Raw genomic sequence first — 19,969 nt, 5'->3', positions numbered from 1 at the left:
CTGCCCCATAGTCTGCATCAAGTCTGATTTATACCTAAAAAGTTTTGTTGCTAAGCTTGGATTTCGTTGATGCACTTCTGCAACTGCAGACTTTACATCCCGAGATTTTATATATTGATTTTTTAAAAAAGATTATTTATTTATTTATTCTTGAGAGACACACAAGAGAGAGACAGAGACACAGGCAGAGGGAGAAGCAGGTTCCATGAAGGGAGCCCGATGTGGGACTGATCCCAGGTCTTTGGGATCACACCCTGGGCTGAAGGCGGCACTAAACAGCTGAGCCACCTGGACTGCCCCGATTTTAATGGGAAGTTTTGCTTCCTTCCAATAGTCTCTATAAATTTGGGTTCTGGTTATATTTTCTGCTCACCTATTCTAAGGGCTGGGTCGTGTCCTCTCTGTTGGCTTTCTTTTCTCTATGAGAACTAAAATTCCAACCAGATACGAAAAAGGATTTTGAAGCTCCCTTGATGAAAGCATTTGTTTTATTTAATTTATTTTTTGTATTTAAAATTTTAAACTGAGCCACTGCCCCCACTCCTACCCTGTAACACCAGATGCCTTTGAAAATAGCCATCTTGAATTGTTACTGTTGAAACTACCACAATTTAGTTATTAGCCCTATACAAATGGAAATTTAAATCAGTATTGTTATATTAAATCATTATTATTGTGAGATTAACTTAGGATATGTGAATTCATTCAGTTGTATTGTGACCACAAAAAGTACAATAAATGGTCAAAAGTCACTGAACGTGAAGTGGGTGGGTATTTAGAAGGGGTAGTTAGGAAATACGTCTTTTGAGTAAGGGTTAAACCCAAAGGGTGAGAGCACGATTAATGTTAATGTAGGCTAGGAGTTTTTTTTTTTAAAAGCTTACAAAAGTATTTCAAACCTGGGAAAACATTGCCAATAATGAATGAAAAAAATTACTGCAGAGGGGCACCTGACTCATTCGGCCCATAGAGCATGTGACTCTTGATCTCAGAGTCATGAGTTCAAGTCCCATGTTGGGTGTAGAGTTTACTAAAAGAAAAAAGAAAAGAATACTACAGAATTTAAATGAACAATGTTCATGTGAATGCGTACAAAATGTCTATTGTTACTAATCAACTGAAACTCAACTGTCCCTATTTTATATAAATCCTATTTAATATGAGTGTATTTTAATATACTTGATCTGATGTGCTTAGAACCCACAAAAATCTGCGTGAACGAGAAAGAGCTAGCTGTGTGAGGATCCTATAGGGCAGACTATCACAGGCAGAGTGTCTTGAAACAGAAATGTATTTGATGTGATTGAGGGAGAGAAAGGCAGAGAAGGCTAGAGAACAGGGAGCGGCAGAGAGTGGTAGGACATGAGGTTGGAATGTGACAGCGTCTAGGTTTTGAAATATTCTATGGAGGGTGAGGAAATTGGAGAACTATACTTCTTTACACACTCCCTTTTTTCTGATTCTTGTGTGTACGTGTGAACATGTGTGTGTGAGCCCTTCTTTCTTTTCATCACATGCATTTGCCTATGAGACGTTGGATAAGCCAGGGATAAAGGATATTAGTTGTTTTCCTGTATACTTCGGATACTCCTTTGCATACATTATTGCCCTGGTGCTTCCACTGATATTCTTAAATCCAAATACTCTGCAGTATTTCCATGTATTTACCAATCATGGACCAAACAAGAGCATCCTAGAGACTAGCTAGCTTCATGACGGTAGGTTCTTGACTTTCAGACTGACGCCCAATTACATGTGGGTTGTTTGGTTTCATCTCATTTCAACATGGCTGGTTCCCAGACTTAAGGGAGAATTTCAGTCTTGGGGATCTCATAAGAATGGGGACAGCCATTGAATGCTAGAGCACGCCACCTCTTCTTGCCTTGTCATGGGTTGCATGCTTTGTCCCAGAGCTTCAGCTCAGGGTGGTTGCTCCAAATGCTGTATTATTCACACTTGTTTTATGATACTGTCCAGTTACCACTGAATAAGAAAAATATCTTAAAATAATTGCTTTATCAGGTATGTCTCAAAACTTTCTTTTATGCCGTCTGGGGAAGGAGGCGGGGGCAGTTTAGTGCTTTGCCTGCCAAGCCACAGAACATCTTTGCTGCTTTCTTTTTCCTTTCAATTGTCATTGAAAATAACTAGTCATAATGCCTTTGTAAGCCCCGCCTGGCCTCAGCTATGCGTAAATCATGCTCCCAGACAGGGCCCCTTGGTTTAGAGGTCCCATTGTGGGAGTGATTTAGGTAGAGGCGGGATCATGAATAAAGAACACTCACCCTCTTCTTCAGAGGCAGGGGCGAGAGAGAGCCCGGGAGAGCCCTTCCCAAACATCTCTTTTCAGCACCAGTATTTGGCTAAGAGCTTTAATTTCATTAGACAAATGGGGGCTGGGTTTTTCCATGCATCTCAGCCTCCTTTTAATGTGTAAATTACATAGGATTTGCCACTCATTACAATGGTGATATGATTATTGGCCTCAAACAGACCACACTGCACAGGCCCCCAGTGATAGGCCAGCTAAGAAGTGGCATGTGTGGGAAAAATTGGATAGCACATGTTTTCTGATCACAAGCCCTCAAAAGAATTGAATTCAAACCAAGTGAGGCTCCCACTTGGTTTACTCAGAGTGCTTCATGCAAAATTGATTTCTGGGTGGATGTGACATCATGGTAGGTAATGATGTAGTTGTGGGGTGAGAGCTGCCCAGGGGCCAGAAGCAGTGGCCCAGGAGAAAGCTTTTTGGACTTGGAGGCAGAAGCCATAGTTTGGCTGTTTGACTGAAGACAAGTCACTCAGCTCCTGTGAACCTCACTTTCCTCATTCACAAAATGGGGATAATAATGTTTGCTTAATACCTGCAGATTATTAGGAACATTATTTTTTTTAAGCTCTGCTATGTATGACCGTGCTAAGAAATATCACTCACGTTGTCTATTCATCCTTTTAAAATAACCCTTAAAAGTAGTTCTAGCTAAGCACACTGAGGAAAATTGAAGAGGCCAGCACGGCATTTATCCGCAAATGCTCCATGGACATAAAGTTTTGTGGAAAAATTTACAGCCTAGAAAACGCTTTATAGTGTGTCCACTCCTTCTCAACCTGTCTTTAGAAAACCACAGTATCCATCAGCATACTAAAGGCTCTGAGACGCTTCCCATTAAAACATTTTTTTTTGTTCTTTTGTTTTTTTTTTTTAACTGTAATCTCCCATGAAACCGTCTTTTCTTCTCTCCCACCCCAACAAATATATACACCCAACTTCTCAGGACCTAAGTCTTCCATAAAGGCAATAGTACAAGGCTGGTTATTGATTTGGGAATGGAGAGGCAGTAGAAAATCCACAAGTCCTTGGAGGGAGTCTTTGCTGGGAAGGGGTCAGTAGGAAAAAGACACTTTCTAGAGCAAGGACCCTGTGAGTTTGTAATTATGATGGTTGGCTCCTTCTGGTAGAACTATGCCAACATTTGGCCACAGTGTGAAAGGAATTCATTGTCTCCCTCAAAGGAAAATTTATTCTCCAGGGATGGAATATATGCTATTATTTCTACTTTCACTCACGCATCCATTCATTCACTTTGTATTCTTTTTTAAACCCAAATATATGCCCCATCTGTAGTCTATGTTGTGCCAGACATTTAGACCTTTAGCCACACAAGACTATTGTCTTGGTAGATGTATACTGATCCAAACTTAAGCACCACTATTCCATAAATGGCTTCCAACACCACCATCTTATTCACTAGCACAAACTGGCCACAATAGCATTATTTTGCATTTGTTTAATTCTTTGTGTTACAAAGCACATATATTTCTCAAAATTTTCAGAGTCTGTTCCTTAGAATGCTAAGTAAGAAAGAAGGTTGTAAATGTTTCTGAAAGGACAAGTATGTAAGTACATTTGTTAGGGTGCTGGGGGAGTGGTTTCATTCAAAATTCTGGGTTAATAAAGAGTTGGACATGGTCTCTTTAATACAGGACATCTCAGAGCTTTGGATGTGCACTGTGATTCTCTAAGAGTATGATAAGGGCAGACGGGGCAGTGATAGCACGTTCCACCTTCCAGGCTACAATTAGCCAGAGAGCTCTTTGTTCATGGGTATTTTTTGGTAATCAGTGATTACCTCTGATGGTTTCCATAAGAAATGAAGGAGGTATGTTGGTGATACCGCCTAGAACCTATATACACACAGTGGACGTTCACAGGAGATGAAGTCCTCTAACAGCTGTGGGAATCAGGCAGGCCTTACCCTTTCTACCTATTCCCCTGTAGGCACAACTCATTTTCTAATCTAGCTGTGATCTGGGTTGATTCCTGGGTCTTGGGTCTCTTAGTTATTCCCCTCTGGGATTAGAGGCTAACTTGTTCTCGTACCCAGTCTCCTGGGCCCTTCCCTCTTCTCCTTTCTCTAGGTCCCGCCTGCCAATGGACTGGGACTAGACAATTTTTACTCTTTTGTCCATCCACTTCTTCGAATAACAACTCAGGCACTGCCGGATGCTGAGAATAATTTTCCTCAGAAAATGTGCTGTCCCACTTTACCGTTTGATCAGAAATTTTAGATATTCATGCTGGCTTGGACCAGCCTTGAGTTTACTGTCTCAGCAGCCTGAGCATAGAATGCCCCATGTCCTACCTCACCTGTTTTAGCTCACTCTACCTTGTCTACTGAGAGCTCCCAGTTTGCCACCAGGCCAGAGCTTGGTGGACTTTGATTATCTTAGAAATGTTCTAGAACTATGTGTTATACGTGAGTAAATTTATACCTGCTTTATACCAGCGTCAAATGGCAGGATATGGCTTTAACTCTGATCTCTAGACTACCAGGATGATTCTCTTTCTACTATACTAGTGTGGTTGATTGTCTGTTACTTTATTCCCTGTTCATTGGGAATTTATCTCATGTGCAGAAGAATTTTGCCAAAACTTTGATCATTTTATACATACTAAGTGCATAACTAAGTTGGGCCATCTTCACCAACTCTCTGTATTAGGGAGACTAAATCCTACAAAACATACCCTTTTGAGTGACTCATGTTTGAAATCATGGTTCCTTCATTAAGACCTGGGCTGCAGTCTTTCTAGGGTAAGTTCTGAATGCCAGACTTACTCCCAGCCAGAATAGCTTTTGAGGAAAAGATTTCCTACAGAAATAGTCCTGACTGCCTCCAATGCCTCTAGCAATGATCCCAGGGAACGTTTAAGGATGGAGCCATGTATATGACACCTGGAACTAAGGACTAGATGCTGGAGATTGGGTTACCCACAGAGTGGTGTTTCTTATAGATCTAACTCACGGTCATTGCCCTGACCATGCTCTTGCACAGATGCTAGAGCCAACCGTCCTCTCTGTCTGGGTTGAGGTGTCATCTTTCCTCACCAGTAAAAGTCAAGGACACATACCTGAGTATCGACTTGTTAGGCTGAGGTCAGTTCAAGAACAAAGACACCCAAGGAACAAAACTGGGGGTGGCCACATGGCAATAAAATCATGAGACGTTGCTAGGCAGTCAGTATATGGAACATCAGGGAAAGTGACCTGCTGAATCTTAAACAGCTCAAGTTCCAAAATATGAAGAAACCGGGTATGCGGATAAGAGGATTAAGGGATTGGGGTTTGGGTAGTTCTTTATAAAATCTGGCTGGGAGATCTTCAAATTTCATTTCTATAACCAAACACTAAACAATGAATTAGGTTTATTTCATGCAGAAAAATGGCAAAGCACATAACTGGAGGGATGGTGAGAGGAGCGCCCACTCCGCTCGAAACCATGAACTTTTGATAATTTATCCGTATTCTCTTAAAGTATTTGTGATGTAGGATGTATGTTTGAGAGACGGGTGAGCTGTGGTTAAAAGGCTTGGAACAAAGTACAACTAAATGACCTGCCCAGAGAGTAAGCCTATGACCTTGGATGTAACTTCTGCGGAACCACGTTAAAGAACAACGGTAACGACTGAGATTTTTCTATCTGAGTTCTGAAAATTGCCGTGATTGTCATTTGTCAAGCAAATGCTTCATTCTTTGCCCTAAACTACAGAGGCCGTTCTATGAAGTCTTCATCAAAAGCTTTGAGGGAGATTACATTATATAATGCAAAATATTTTATTTCATTGTCTTTCCTGAGATCAATGAGTTTAACTTTCGATCTTACTACATTTTGAACTGCTGCAGATGGTGTAGGTGGCAAATATTACACATTTGGTAAGAAAACATCATGGATATAAATACCCTTGCCTTTTTTCCTCAGATCAGTGGAGAGCTTTAAGAACAGGATAAATACCCATCTGCCTGGAAAATTGCCTGGAGGCAGGGTGATGGACTAGATGTCTTACTTAGATTCCTTCCAACCCTCTGATTCAGAGCTCTCCACTGCTGCCAACAGAGTTAGTTCTGGTGGGATACGTTCAGGACTGCAGACCCTTCTGCCTATGTGCATAATGCCTGGAGATTTTTCCTTGGGATCCATTAAGAACAAGTTTTCTTTTCCAATTCTAGGGAAATACGCTGCTTCTGAAATGTTATCTGCTCTGCAGACTTTGCCTGACAGGATGGGGCTCTAATAAATGACGAGTGGATGAATGTGAATGGACTTTGGGGAGGGGGTCAGGCTTTCAGGGGACCCAGCATCTTTGTGATTTATGTCTTGAAGGGGCAGGGCATGAAGCGCAAAGGCATTCCTTAAGCTCATCTGCCAGCTGATGGTGATTGGGATCATTATGGCCAACAATGTGACACTGTTGATGCTACTTGCACCCATGCAGGTGCCAGGTGGTGTTATAGTGGTAGCGGAAGTCACAGTCACAGCTAAGAAGTTTTCCTAATCCTTTTTTTTAAAAAAGAGTTTATGTATTTATTTGAGAAAGAGACAGAGAGAGAGAGAGAGAGAGAGAGCGCGTGCACATGAGCAGGGGCAGAGGCAGAGGGAGAAGCAGACTCCCCACTGAGCAGAGAGCCAGATGTGGGGTTCAATCCCAGGACCCTGGGACCATGACCTGAGCTGAAGGACCCGACTGAGCCACCCAGGAACCCCATGTTTTTCCCAATCCTAATAAGAGAGGCAGTACACTTTTGTGTTTATGTGTATGTCTGTACACGTTACTTTTTATTTAATGTTTAAAACTCAGCCATACTTTTTTAAGAAAATATTTAAGAAGGTGGAATTATGACGCCTAAGACAAAAATAATTCTTAATTCTCCAACACAGAAAAAAAATCACTGTCGATGGGATGGCATAGACATTGGATGTTTGTGAGTGAGTGTACTGAGCACTCCAAAAATTAACGGATGAACCCATCCCACCATAGCATATAAATTGCCCCTGAAAACAGTATATCATAGGAGAAAATTTAAGTGTCCACTGCAGAGCACTAGTGATTCTTTAATTTTTCACTTGAAAAAAAATTTTTTTCTTCACTTGAGGAGTAGTTTTTGCATTCTCTGGAGTATAAGCTGAAAAAGTTCCCATGAATGGCTTTGTGTTACTTCCAGGGCAGGGACGGGGAGGGAGAACACGAACCCACTCGCTGGGCCCTCGCTTCTCCAAGAGCGCTCCCAGCATGATTGTTGTCAGCGTACTAAGTTCTTCCATTTCTGTTATCAGCGCCAGCAGCTAGTTGCTATCTCAACCCCTCACCCTTTCTTTGCCTTTCAAAAAATTTTAAAAAATAATGTTTTCTTCTGAATAATTGAAATCATTTTGTAGACTGTTACTTGATTTGTAACAATAAAATCATTTTGAGAGGAGGCTCCTGGTTAGCTGCCTAATTACGTTTGTACCCTATGTAAATTGATCCCTCCACACTGGTGCTGTACACTTAATATTTCAAATTCATACAACAGCAATGCAACTCATTTATATGTTTCATGGCCTTTGAGTTGCTCATGATTAGAAATATTGCACACGCATATGTTAGAATTTTATGATCTTTCTCTGCAGACTTTTTCTGACTCCGTCTGTGGAGTGTGTGTATGTGTGTGTTGATGTGCCTGTGTGTGTGTGGGGGGTTGTATATATAGTCAGAACTTTTTTGCTTAACTCTCAGTGAAGCATTTTCCCAGTTTGTTTCCCAATTATTTTATTTATTGATTTGTCTATTGTACCATGTTGGTCTTACCCACCAAAAATATACACATCATAAGAGGAGGGATTTTTTTCTGTGTTTCTCATTGCCATATCCCCAGCATCTAGAATAAGTTTTAGCACAAAAAAGGTGCCAATAAACATTAGCTTAGGTGGGGTCTGAGTGGCTCCTCTGCCTCCAGCTCAGGTTGTGATCCCTGGGTCCTGGGATCGAGCCCTGTGTCAGGCTCCCCTGCTCCATGGGGAGTCTGTTTCTCCCTCTCCTTCTGCCCTCACCCCCCATTTGTGTGCTCTCTCTCTCTTTGGCTCACACACACTCTCTCTCTCTCTCTCAAATAAATAAATAAAATCTTTAAAAACTGTTAGTTTATTGAATAAATCAGTGACGGAAATATTCACTGCATTTATGATTTTTATTGACTGTGTAGCATTCCCTAATAAAGGCATAACCAAAGTTTTGATAACTATCCCTCTATTGTTGATGATAAAAGCTGTATAATATTTTTAGTATCATAACCAATGATCTGAGGAACAAAAACTTTTTTCTTCATGGGTAGATTCTAGAAGTAGAATTACTAGGTCAAAACATAATAGTGATGTAATGTTCTCACAGCTTAATATATTATGCTTAGTTTCCCCCTTAGAACACTAGCATTCATTTTACATCACAAGGAATGAATGAAAATGTACATCTTATCACATCCTTGCTTTTTGGGGTGACTTTTCAACTTTCTCAATTTTGGCCTTCAGGGGAATTCCATTTTTGTTGTGGACATTATATTAGTCAAGATATCTCTAGTTAGTATGACAAAAATTCCCCAGTCTTAACACAATAAAAGTTTTTTTTTCTCCTTGTTCTTGGTACAGTCTGATGTAGCTTGAGTGACTCTTCTGGGCAGCTGTTCTCCGAGCAGGAGAACTTAACTCCAAGAAGGAGTTCACTTTCTTGAGTGTGTGTGTGTGTGTGTGTGTGTGTGTGTGTGTGTGAGAGAGAGAGAGAGAGAGAGAGAGAGATTGGCAGAAACAGAGAATTTGGCAGACCAAGTCGTGCATTTTATGGCTCAACTAGAAGTCAAGTACACATTTCTGCCCACATTCCAGTGGCCAAACAGGACCCAGTCATGTGGTCCCACTTAGGTGCAAGTGCAAGAGGGGCTGGAAACATGGAATCTTCCTAAATACCTGGTCAACAAATATATCTTGTCTTGAAGCAGATTCTAAAAAATGTCTTCTTTCACTTTTTAGGTAGCTGAAGAGTGTAGGGTGCCTGTTATTAAATCTGATGCCCTCCATTCTGCTCCAATGGACTACACACTCCATTTCCTATGACAGTGGCCAGGACCTTGGCCGCTAGTATCCACAAAGTAAAGACAAATAAAGAGAACAATCACCCATCTTGTCAGGGACGTGGTTGCTTGCCCTGCAATTGAGGAGAAATGCTATTCAATTTACCCACCTTTAAAGTTCGCTTTTGGTGTCCTGGAACAATTCCAACTTGGATAATTGCATTCTGCTGATCTAAAATTCCCCTGTAGTTTCCTTCGGATGAGCTAGCCTTCATTTCCCCCTCTACACATCGTAGGGTAGTGTTCCTGGCATCCAATGATCACTCCATTCCACAAAGAGGCTGGTTTCATTTCACCACCAGGAAAGCAATCCCTGGGTGGATTGACAGAGCCTGCAGGTTTCTTTGGTTCCTTAAGTGTGGAAAACATATATTTAATGGATTAGTTAATTAGTAACTTGAAGCTCTAGGTGGTGGAAGAAATTACTAATCTTTTGTTATGTCATAAATTTAACTCTAAAAATTAAAAAAAAATAAATTATCTTCTCAAGAACGTGTCGTATCGTTTGACCCAACAAATAACGCAAGACATTTTCTGTTGTGAAATACGAGATGTTATGATATCATGAATAATAGCTATGGAACCTACACTAGAATATTCCCACAGCAATATGTGTACCTCTATCCAAAATAATAAACTTTTCCTCTCCTGGCTTTTCAATGAACAGAATTAACATTTAGCGAATCACACTTCTTTTTTTTTTTCTCTCCCAGGAATATTCACCTTACGAAGCAGTGCACACAACCTCCAGTGAAATGCTTATGGGTGTTAAAAATAGTCAGGGACAATATTAATTTTCATCCAGAAATAAAGTATTAACCGGTGTGGGTGATTCCTTTAACAATTGAAGGTCAATTTGCAATTAAAGGGTCTTTTAACAGAGTATCAGAATAACGTACTACTCATTGGGGTGATGGAAACAAAATAAAATGAAAATACAGCTGTTGAGCAATTATTAAGGTTGAGCCTGAAACTTATAGAGATCTTTTATTTATTAATATTTTTTGTCTAAAACCGTTTTTTAAAAAAATCCAAGCTTATTTCTGGTTTACAAATTTCAAAGCTCCCATAACCAAAGGAGGGAGATTTTCTAACACTAGGGGGTTATCCTATTAAAATTCATCATGATTCTCCTTACTGAAAGAAGTAAACAAGAATCAATTTTCTTTAGTAAAGAAGTTGCCTGAGAGGCAAGTTGAGCTAGGACCAACTTGATGGATTCCTATGAAAGTTTACAGGTACCTGGGAATCACAACCTACGATTTACAGGGAATTCTTTCCTCGGTTCTTTTCCTTGGGCAGGAGGAGCGAGGGTGGGGGCGGGGGTGAGGGGGAAGGAAATCTGTATTAGAAGAAAAGGAGAGGCTCCTTAGCACACACAAAAGGATTTTATAGCTTTTAATTCTGCTAAGCCACCACTACATGGAGGATGCACAGTACTGTAATTATCTGGCTGGATGGATGTAATTGTATCTATCAAACTAAATAGAAGACTGTCAGATGACAGCCAAGATTGGATGGTCTTTAAGGGTCAAACAGAAACCTAGAGTGACCTCACTCCTCCCTTCTCACCATGCCTGTTTTCTCAGTCTTTGATGGGGACCCATTTTGCTAACCATGTGAAAACATATACAGTAACACTGTCTTTTTGCTCTATGCCAACAGCCTCCCCAGAGACCACACTCGCTTTACTTGGGCCCCGGGGATTAAGCCTGCCCGGGCCTCCCTTGTATTTGAAATGTATGATATTGATATCGGTGCTTAGGGAGAATCAGGCCTCTGCAACGAACAGATCATGCCCGGCTCCATAAAGTCTACGTTGCATGGAAAGATGTATAGGGCTGGGTGGAGAGGGGCCAAGTCAGGCTTCTGCTCTGGGAAGCGAGTATTAGGTCATGAATTAAAACAGTTTGTTTCCTGGCCTGGTCCTTCATATTCAGAACATTTCCACGGGCTGTGTAAATAGATTCCAACTTCTGAGGAGTTGTACGTTCGGCGTGGCAGGAAATCATTGTCGTCTTTTAGGTGCTAGCTGGGTATCGGCATTAGTGTTTCTCTGCCATGCTGTCTTGAACACCAGCACCACCCCCCACCCCCTTGCTCATTTATAAGCAGTTGGAATCCATTTGCATGGAGTTCCTCCAATCAGGATCATGTCCAAACCATTTAGGTTTTTTTTTTTTTTTTTTTTTTTTTTTTGAGCCTTCCATACTATATTTACTGTGTTTAGTGAAAAGCTGGATTCTCCTCGTGCTAAGTAGCAAACCCATGATGGTTGAAATATTCCACTAGTTCTGCTGCATTTAGAGAAGGAGACAAAACACACAGAAGATGGAGAAAGGAGGGTTATTAAGTGAGGGACTCCATCTCCCCATCCTGGTTTGCCTTTCAGTCATTCTTGGGTAACCTGCTGCCACCGAGTCCTCCTGGTCGGTCCCATTGTCTGTAGTCCCTGCGCCTCTGATGGGAACAAAGCTCTACTGAAGGGCAGGTCTGTCTTGTGCCTTTTCCTGCAGAAATGCATGACACTTCTGCATATGCTGTGCGTTAAGCTTAACCAGGTTAACGCCCCTCTGCCTGGGCTTTTGGAAAAGAGTCCCCAATTGTCACATGGAAAGGGACATTTCAGTGCTGATTTTTATTTCCATGAGATTAAAAGTGAAACATGTAACCACAAAGCTGGTTTATGTCATCCCCCTGTCGGAGCCAGCAGTCATGCCAAAAATTAGATATTTGATAGGTTTGTGAGCGAAACAGATGCAGAAGGATGCCATTCCCACAATTTAGCCTCCTTCTTATCTTTAAGCTAGAAAGAACATTCCAGATGAAGAAAATCTATTTTATTGGCTTTAAAAAAATAGCAAAGAAAATGTAGAAATAAAAAAAAATGCTAATTTAAAACTGATGTCATTCTTGGGGACTTATAAACTGCAAATTGGTATTTCTAACTAAAAAAAAAAAAAAAGTCGTTCAAGACATGCTTACTTGATGTTTTCATTTGTGCTGCATTTTTACCTCAGCCAGGGTGTTATAATTGGGAGAAAATATCTACGACGTAGATTCACATGCTATTAGATGTGAGTGTGCAGTAGTATGTGAATATAGGCAGGAAAAAAAGTCGAGAGAAAACCATCAACCTCCAAAAGGCTAAAACATCCAAAAAGTATTCTCTCAGCTTTTTTTGGGAAGCATTTTGTGTCTCATTCTTTTTATTTAACTCTGCCAGCTGTCTGCTAAACAAATCTAGCCAGGTGGGGCTTATAACCCATGACTAAAAAACCTACCAGTGCAGCTGTCCAGCTTGCCCGAAGGAAGAATTCAGACAAATGGCAGGAACGAAAAGATTGTTTTGTTTTCAAGAAAGTAGCTACTGTACCTTCTTTGGGTTCTGTTTGCTTAAGTTAATCCATAACTTCCTAAGGTTTTATGGTGAAATAGGAAAATAATATCACCCTTTAAAATTGTTTAGCTTATTTTTATTATAATCAGTTTAATCTATTATAACTTTCCCTTAAATAAATGCTTTATTTTATGTTGCAGCCTGGCACTGGGTTGTCCTTTTCTTTTTCTTTTTTTTTTTCTTTTTAAGAGTTCCTGGTTGCTAAATTGCGTTTTCTTTCTTTCTTTCTTTCTTTCTTTCTTTCTTTCTTTCTTTCTTTCTTTCTCTTTCTTTCTTTCTTCTTTCTTTCTTTTCTTTCTTTTCTTCCTTCCTTCTTCTTTTTCTTTCTTTCTTTCTTTCTTTCTTTCTTTCTTTCTTTCTTTCTTTCTTCTTTCTTCTCTCTCTCTTCTTTCTTTCTTCTTTCTTCTTCTTTCTTTCTTTCTTTCTTTCTTCTTCTTTCTTTCTTTCTTTCTCCTTCCTTCCTTCCTTCTTTCTTCCCCCCCCTCTGTCTTAGGTGGGAGCACATTATTAGTGAGCTGTGACTGAACTTTATTTCTAAATATCGCATAATTAAATATGGAGCTATTTAAAGGTGAAGCTTGGCACAGTTCATCCATGAGCAGAGGAACAGAACAGGCTTCTTTGCACTGCATCATCAGTCGACCTCAACTGTGAATTTCTAGTCAGCAAATGGGCGCTTCATTTGGTACATTTGAGCAGAGGAAGACGAGAGCTGCTCTAAAAATGATCACGTTGCCATCTGATCTACAGCTCCATTGATGACAAATCAATGCGTAAGCCACTCACTTACTTTCCCCACTTATTTGACATTTATCAATTCAATGAATCTCAAAATTTCCATCAAGCCTGCCTAAAATTCTTATTATCTCATGAAAAAGGCTGCGAGAGTTACAGCTGGTCCCGGTCTTCGGTCCCAGCACCTGTTCAAGAAATATGACATTCATTCAGGATTAGGACAGGGTGTTGACTGTAGCCAGACTTTTGTGACCCTCCACGGGGAGGTACCTGGGATGCCAGTGTGCGGATGCCCTTCAGAGAAGGAATGGCACATTCAGCAGGCTTTGACATGCAAAGGAAAGCGCTGGCTCTGCTGGTTAGCCAGCCTGATGCGTGCACAGATTTAGAAGAGAATGAGGCTGAATGAGATGGTGAGAATTTTCCTAGCAAGGGCACATGTCATTCCATAAATGGGTGAGGAGATTTGGCTAAATCTCAGCGCAGATTTGGCAAAGAGCTAGAACTAAGGGATTGGCGTATTCCGTTTGCCTTATTTTTTTTCACGTATAGGGCACGAGGAAACAATGCCTGTAGTCTGAGTTGTGCAGATCAAAATGGGATCCAGAACAAACAGGCGAAGCCAGATTACCGTTCAAGTCGCCTTTGTTTTCTTTTGTTATGTAACAAGACATGAGTGATATTGGCCTGGGTGCTCACAAACCCAAAAGAAAGCAGGCCAATTTTTCATGAGGAAATTGAGGAGCTGATGCAGAACTAACCCTCACAGCTTGTTGTTATTTAACGAAGAAGAAGTAATGGGGAATTTTTGGCAAAATTGGTATATATGCATAACAATGACGCACCACAAAAGATTAATGGCGTGACTTAGCCCTCAGAGGATTTGCACATGCATTTAAGTGTCAGAAGTAAATAAATTGTGCAAAGATGCGTTGACAAACCAGGTTAAGTGGAGTAAAGCATCACTTCCCTTCCGCCCTCCTTGCCACCCCTGTAACCCAAATCAGGTGTTCTCCTCATGACCTTTGTCCTGAAGCTATGCTTCCTTTGAGCACTTGGGCTTCAATACTTTCGACCCGTGCAAGCAGTCACCATATCGCTACTACAGGAACTTTGTGGTTAATCAGGAACAAACGCCAAGAAAAAAAAAATCACAAATATTACAAATTCAGCATCATTTGCTCTTAGTGCACGGCACTGATAAGAGAAAAGAATGAATATCCTTTTAAGAAAGAACACCCCAGACACACCGTACATGTAAGATGTGGTGCTTGGTAGAAAAAACTAGAAAGGAAATCTCGTAACATTTCCTCCTTTTTCCATTCTTCCATTATGGATGCACGTGCATGTGAATCTGTTTATATTTAAATTCTCTTTAAATAAGTCTTTAAATGTGGGCAAGGGTTGCTCTATAATAGAGTGCAGACAAGCAAATCCATAATACATACATTTTCTATATTTTCTCCATTTTGAGATTGATGAATGGAGATCCAGAAGAATAAATAATTTATACTTGTGGAAACAGACACACGAACATGTGTCGGGCAAAAATGTTAGAAATCTTCATTCCTAACCATGTGGTCAGGATACACTGATATTGTAAAGCTGGAAAAGTTTTCTCCAATGTCATCTCCATTAACAAAAACATTTACGGTGGAACCAAAGATCTTTAGTACAAAGTAAGTTTGTAATTATAGGATGGTTTTCTCGCACAGACATTCAGATACGGCCTGCCCTCTTTGTACATAGCTCTTTCATGAAAAAGTGCTCATATAATAGAGCTAATCTGAAACATGGATTTAGATTTGTTATATTCCTACATGGGAAGAGGAAACCTTCTTTAGTTTTATGTCTCCTTCCTGGCATCCTACCCTGTTCTTCCAAGACCTGTACGCTGGCCTTCACTGAGAATGGCCCCCCTGTTTCTAGTTCCGCATCACTACGTCAGCATCTTGCTCACTTCTAATCCCTGGGATCATGGGCTGGATTTGAGTATTTAGCCTTGAAACTATTTCTCAATGGAAAAAAATAAATTAACACCGGATCTTTATCCTGTGTTAAAAATAATTTCCTCATAAGAAGAGTGGCATGTTTTTAAAATTATTCCCTCCAAATATTTAACGAATGCAACCTATTAATAGCATATTAAAATATAAATGTACAAACTCCAGAATTTCATAGCGGAGGAGCACAAGACAGAAGGATCTCACAAGTCTTGCATCCTCCTGCACTCATTTTGGCATCGTTTCGATTATAACCCAGCACCCTAGCAGTGTTTTCTGTCTCATGCAGGTGGAAGTGAGAATCTGAGGCTCATTTAACAGTGTGAATTTTCCCAACGTATCACAATTATAGAAACACCTGAGCTTTCAAACTTTTTGCTGATCGGCTCTGAAAGTTCTGCGTGTTTAAGTAGCTGCGCTGTCAGTGTATTTAACTTCTATATTTTATTCCACCCTTGTCTTTTGTCTCTTTCCCTCCCCACCTCTCTCTTCCTCCCTTCCTTCTTTCTTGGCTCCATTTCTGCTTTCTTCTGTCCTATTTCTCTTTTCTCCCTTCTTTTCTTTCTCTTTAATTTCTTTCCCTTGTTGAGTTCAACCAAACCAACCCAAACCAACCAAACCAAACCAAACCAACCCTGGCCTTTAAGCCAAGCTTTTTCTTAATGCCCATGGGTGTCCTGAATTCTACAGAATTTCTGTTTACTCGCTAAAAGGTGAAAAAATGAAGTTCCAACCCTGCTGCCTTGTCAACGAGCGGTCACATTATTCTAGAGAAATCATATTTAATGATTTCATTTTCTGTCAAACATGTTCCCTGTCTCGCAATAATTAAAAAAGGCTACACAGCCATGCTCTTTGGGTTTAAGCAACTAACGTAATGTATAGATTTGGCTTCACCCAGCAATTGCTTATCGAGTCAGGATGGAGAGACGGAGCCTCTCAAGTGTTCTCATGTTGTACTGTTTACAAGGCGGTCCTGTAGTTCTGGTTTACAGCCCCGCTTAGATCCTGTTACAGTTATACTTAGATCTTTCTTTTGGTATAATAGAATTTAATGAGAAGGAAAGTGTGCTTTCAGTTTGCATTTTCAGAAGGATTTATGGGTAAACTCAGGGTATGTAAAACCACACTTATCCCCCAAATAAGCAAAGGATTCATTCACAGAAAGAACAAAATGTTCCTACCTGAATCGAAAAGGGATTCTTTCTAAAACATGTTTTGAGGGTATTAAATATAAAAAAAATATATTCCTCTGAATCCAACAAGTTTCCTACTTTTTGTGGAAGTCCACCCTAAGGTCGGTTACGACTCTGGTGTGCTGATCCTTTGCAAACCCCACTGCTGCAACCATGAAAGGGCGGGGCTGCGTCCTGAGACATCTGTGGACCAGAGTTGCTGGCAGGGACCACAGAGCTTTCCATTGATGTGACTGCTCCCAGCTTGGCTGCAGGAACAGTCGACCTGAGGTAACTACTTCCACATATCAACACTTGTCAGTGGTGGTCTGAGAGCCGCAGAGACTGCAGGAGGGGGAAGTACCTGCTTTGGCGACAGAGCTAACCAGCTACCCCGCCCCCCTCTGCCATCAAATCTTTCCTATGGGAGACGGAGAGGAAGCCGTGTAGGAGAAAACTGTAGAGTAATAAAGCAAAATCAATGCTTAAAGTATGGCACTGGCCGCCTTTGGTTATTGGTATTTAGCTATATACTGAGTTTCTAAAAATTCAGAGCACAGATGATTATCTAACTTTAGAAGAATTTCGTTTATCTGGGTCAGTGGTTCTAAATGCACTGTTGCGGCATGAACGCTTGTTGGGATTCTTTGGGAGATGGTTCACATGTAATTTGGGATTAATAATCGTTTTCAACTGATTTGCTGAAAAATAAATTAGAGCAGAAGATTCCAAGTTATTCCTACAATAATTTGGTCCTCACACACTCACATTCCCATTTGCAGTCTTGAGGGAATGAGGAGTGGTGGAGGTTTAGCTAGGGTCCTGGGGACCGCATAAATCCTTAGCCATCCACCAAACCCAAAACCCGGCCCCACGTGTGAACATCGTTGGTCACGTGCTTTGTGGTGGAACAAAAGCCAAATGCTGAGATGCGTTGCTTTAGGGTTTGAGTTGCTAATATATATATTTTTAAAGAGTCTATTTATTTATTTTGAGAGAGAGAGAGAGAGAAAGAGAGCAAGAAAGCACTAGTGAGGGGGAAGGAAGAGGGAGAGGGAGAAGCAGACTCCCCACTGAGCAGGGAATCCAATGTGGGACTCGATCCCAGGCCCCAGGATCGTGACCGGCCCCGAATACAGATGCATAACTGACTGAGCCACCCAGGTGCCCTGAGTCGCTGATATGTTTTATTTGTCTGTACGTAGTCTCATTATAATCATGACATAATAAAGAAAAGAAGTGTGATGTTGTCAATCATCTACTAATAGTGATAGAGCCTGAAAAAGATTGTCTAGTTGTTTTTTCCTCAGGCTCCATCACAACTAAACATACCCGAATGGTCAACCGTAATGCACCCTCTGACCATTTTAATTTAGATTCAAAATACAAAGTGCTGCAGAGTGCTATTAGTAGGTGGAATTATGACTGAACCTAAATGCAAAGACTGTGCATGGGCTACTAAGGCGCAGTTCTTGTATGGAGGATATATGAAGCTTCTTCTTGTTCCCATAAGCTCAAAATTGGTCTGGGGATAGGCAAAACTTATTTCACTCGCTTTTGCTGAAGTTTAAAGTACTTCAATCGTAGAGGACAGATCTAGCCCCTATAGAAATTGTGAGCTGATATTATTTTACATATTTACTGAGAGATTCGTCTTATGCTTGTCCTCTTTTCTAGAAAGCAAGCTACGTGAAGACAAGGATTTCATGCTTACATTTCTGTCTGCTTGGTCTCCAACAGTTCCACCAGCACCAGCCCCAGCCTGCAGGGGAGAGTCAATAAATTCTCAGTGAGAGAAAAAAAAATAATAATAATATCAAATATTTGCTGAATAAAGACCTGAAAAAAAAAAAAGATCATGTGCTCTTTGCCAGGAAAGGTCAGCATCGCATGCTGACGGTCCCAGTACTCAGTGTCTCTAAAGCTTTTTGGACGTCTTGGCGTTTACAGAACCATTCAAGAGAGGTCAATGGATACAAGGCGTTGGTTTTTCTTTTCCTTGGAAAAAAAAAAAAAAAAAACAGAAAAATCTGATAGCATTTTCACTAGCCCACATGATACTTCTGGTTTCTTGAGGCATTTGGCAAAGGGAAAAGCACAGGTTGAACTGTTTAGAAAAAGATAAAGGATCCTTTTCTGAATTTTGAAAACTTGGGGCTTTTACACATGGTTTCAAAGTTGATTGAGCACGTAAAGCCCAATGAAGACAGATCCTGCAAAGGCAAAGAAACCCTATCTGATGAGTGCCCCAAGTGTGAACACACCACACCATAACCATGTGGAAATAATAGCCTATATCGGCATCGAAAGCTTGTGTTTAATGAGAACAGTGTCATTGTTCTCGAAATTCTAATTTGGTAAACATCTTATGGCGCTGACTCATCAGTACTGAAAATCCAATAATAAATCACCACGGCGAGTTAGCACTAATGCTGGGATTCACATCACAAAGTGTGCCACGGCATCCGCTGAAACTCAAACAGGTCGCTGAAAGGTGCATTTCATCAGCAAGCAATTTAATTCATATCAAAGGAATTTTACCCCAATTGAGTGGCAACTGGCTACTTTTGAAAGCCGTAAACTGTTGGGGGAAACGAGTTGTGTGTCAGCTCCCCATGGAAAGGTAGTCCTCTCTGATCCTGGAGGTTTTAAAAGTCGTTTCTTCCAATTCCATGGCAAACAATATGAAATAACAACCCAGTATCTTTGTATCTTAATCATGTTCGGTAACGAAGCCCTTTAGATAATTGGCACTGCTTCTGTAGTAGGCCAAACTTTCTTTCAAGTTACAAATACTCACAAAAGGTTTACATTATAAGGGGCTGCTTTGGAGATGTGCAGATTTAGTTTGTAAGTACAAAGTGAACATGCAAATTGCCTTATCTTGTGGGATTCACAAACAACCATCATTCAGATTGATTTAATACATGGCTTTTTATCTTTAAAAGTGTTAATTAGAAAATAGGGACAGTTCTCTGAACACTTAAGAGTAATAAATAGATCAAAACAGCATCCATGCTTCTGTGATGGAACTTCTGAAGGCTTTGTAAAAGGATTAATACAATTGTCAAAAAGACCACAGTATACATATTTAATAGTGTTACCAAGCTACAATTACATTTTTAGGCCTTCATAGCTAAGTTTTCCAATATTTGCTATCTCGAAAAACTGAGGTTTTGTGCCACTTCCGCACAACATTTTGGGGTTACCATCTTATCT

At 40.5% G+C, this 19,969-nt stretch overlaps 1 long non-coding RNA gene across 2 annotated transcripts in view; it reads left to right on the top strand.

The window, feature by feature from the left end:
* Positions 1 to 18,876, top strand: part of LOC125753051 (uncharacterized) — a 46,225-nt gene extending 27,349 nt beyond the window's left edge. For both annotated transcript variants that reach the window (XR_007403940.1, XR_007403939.1), the window contains exon 4: positions 18,428 to 18,876. This is a non-coding gene — a long non-coding RNA (uncharacterized LOC125753051). The remainder of the gene's footprint in view (positions 1 to 18,427) is intronic.
* Positions 18,877 to 19,969: the final 1,093 nt, after the last annotated feature.

The sequence above is a fragment of the Canis lupus genome, chromosome 19 (genome assembly GCF_003254725.2).
Source record: "Canis lupus dingo isolate Sandy chromosome 19, ASM325472v2, whole genome shotgun sequence".
NCBI classification, from domain to species: domain Eukaryota; kingdom Metazoa; phylum Chordata; class Mammalia; order Carnivora; family Canidae; genus Canis; species Canis lupus.
This window is presented reverse-complemented; position numbering and strand designations above follow the sequence as displayed.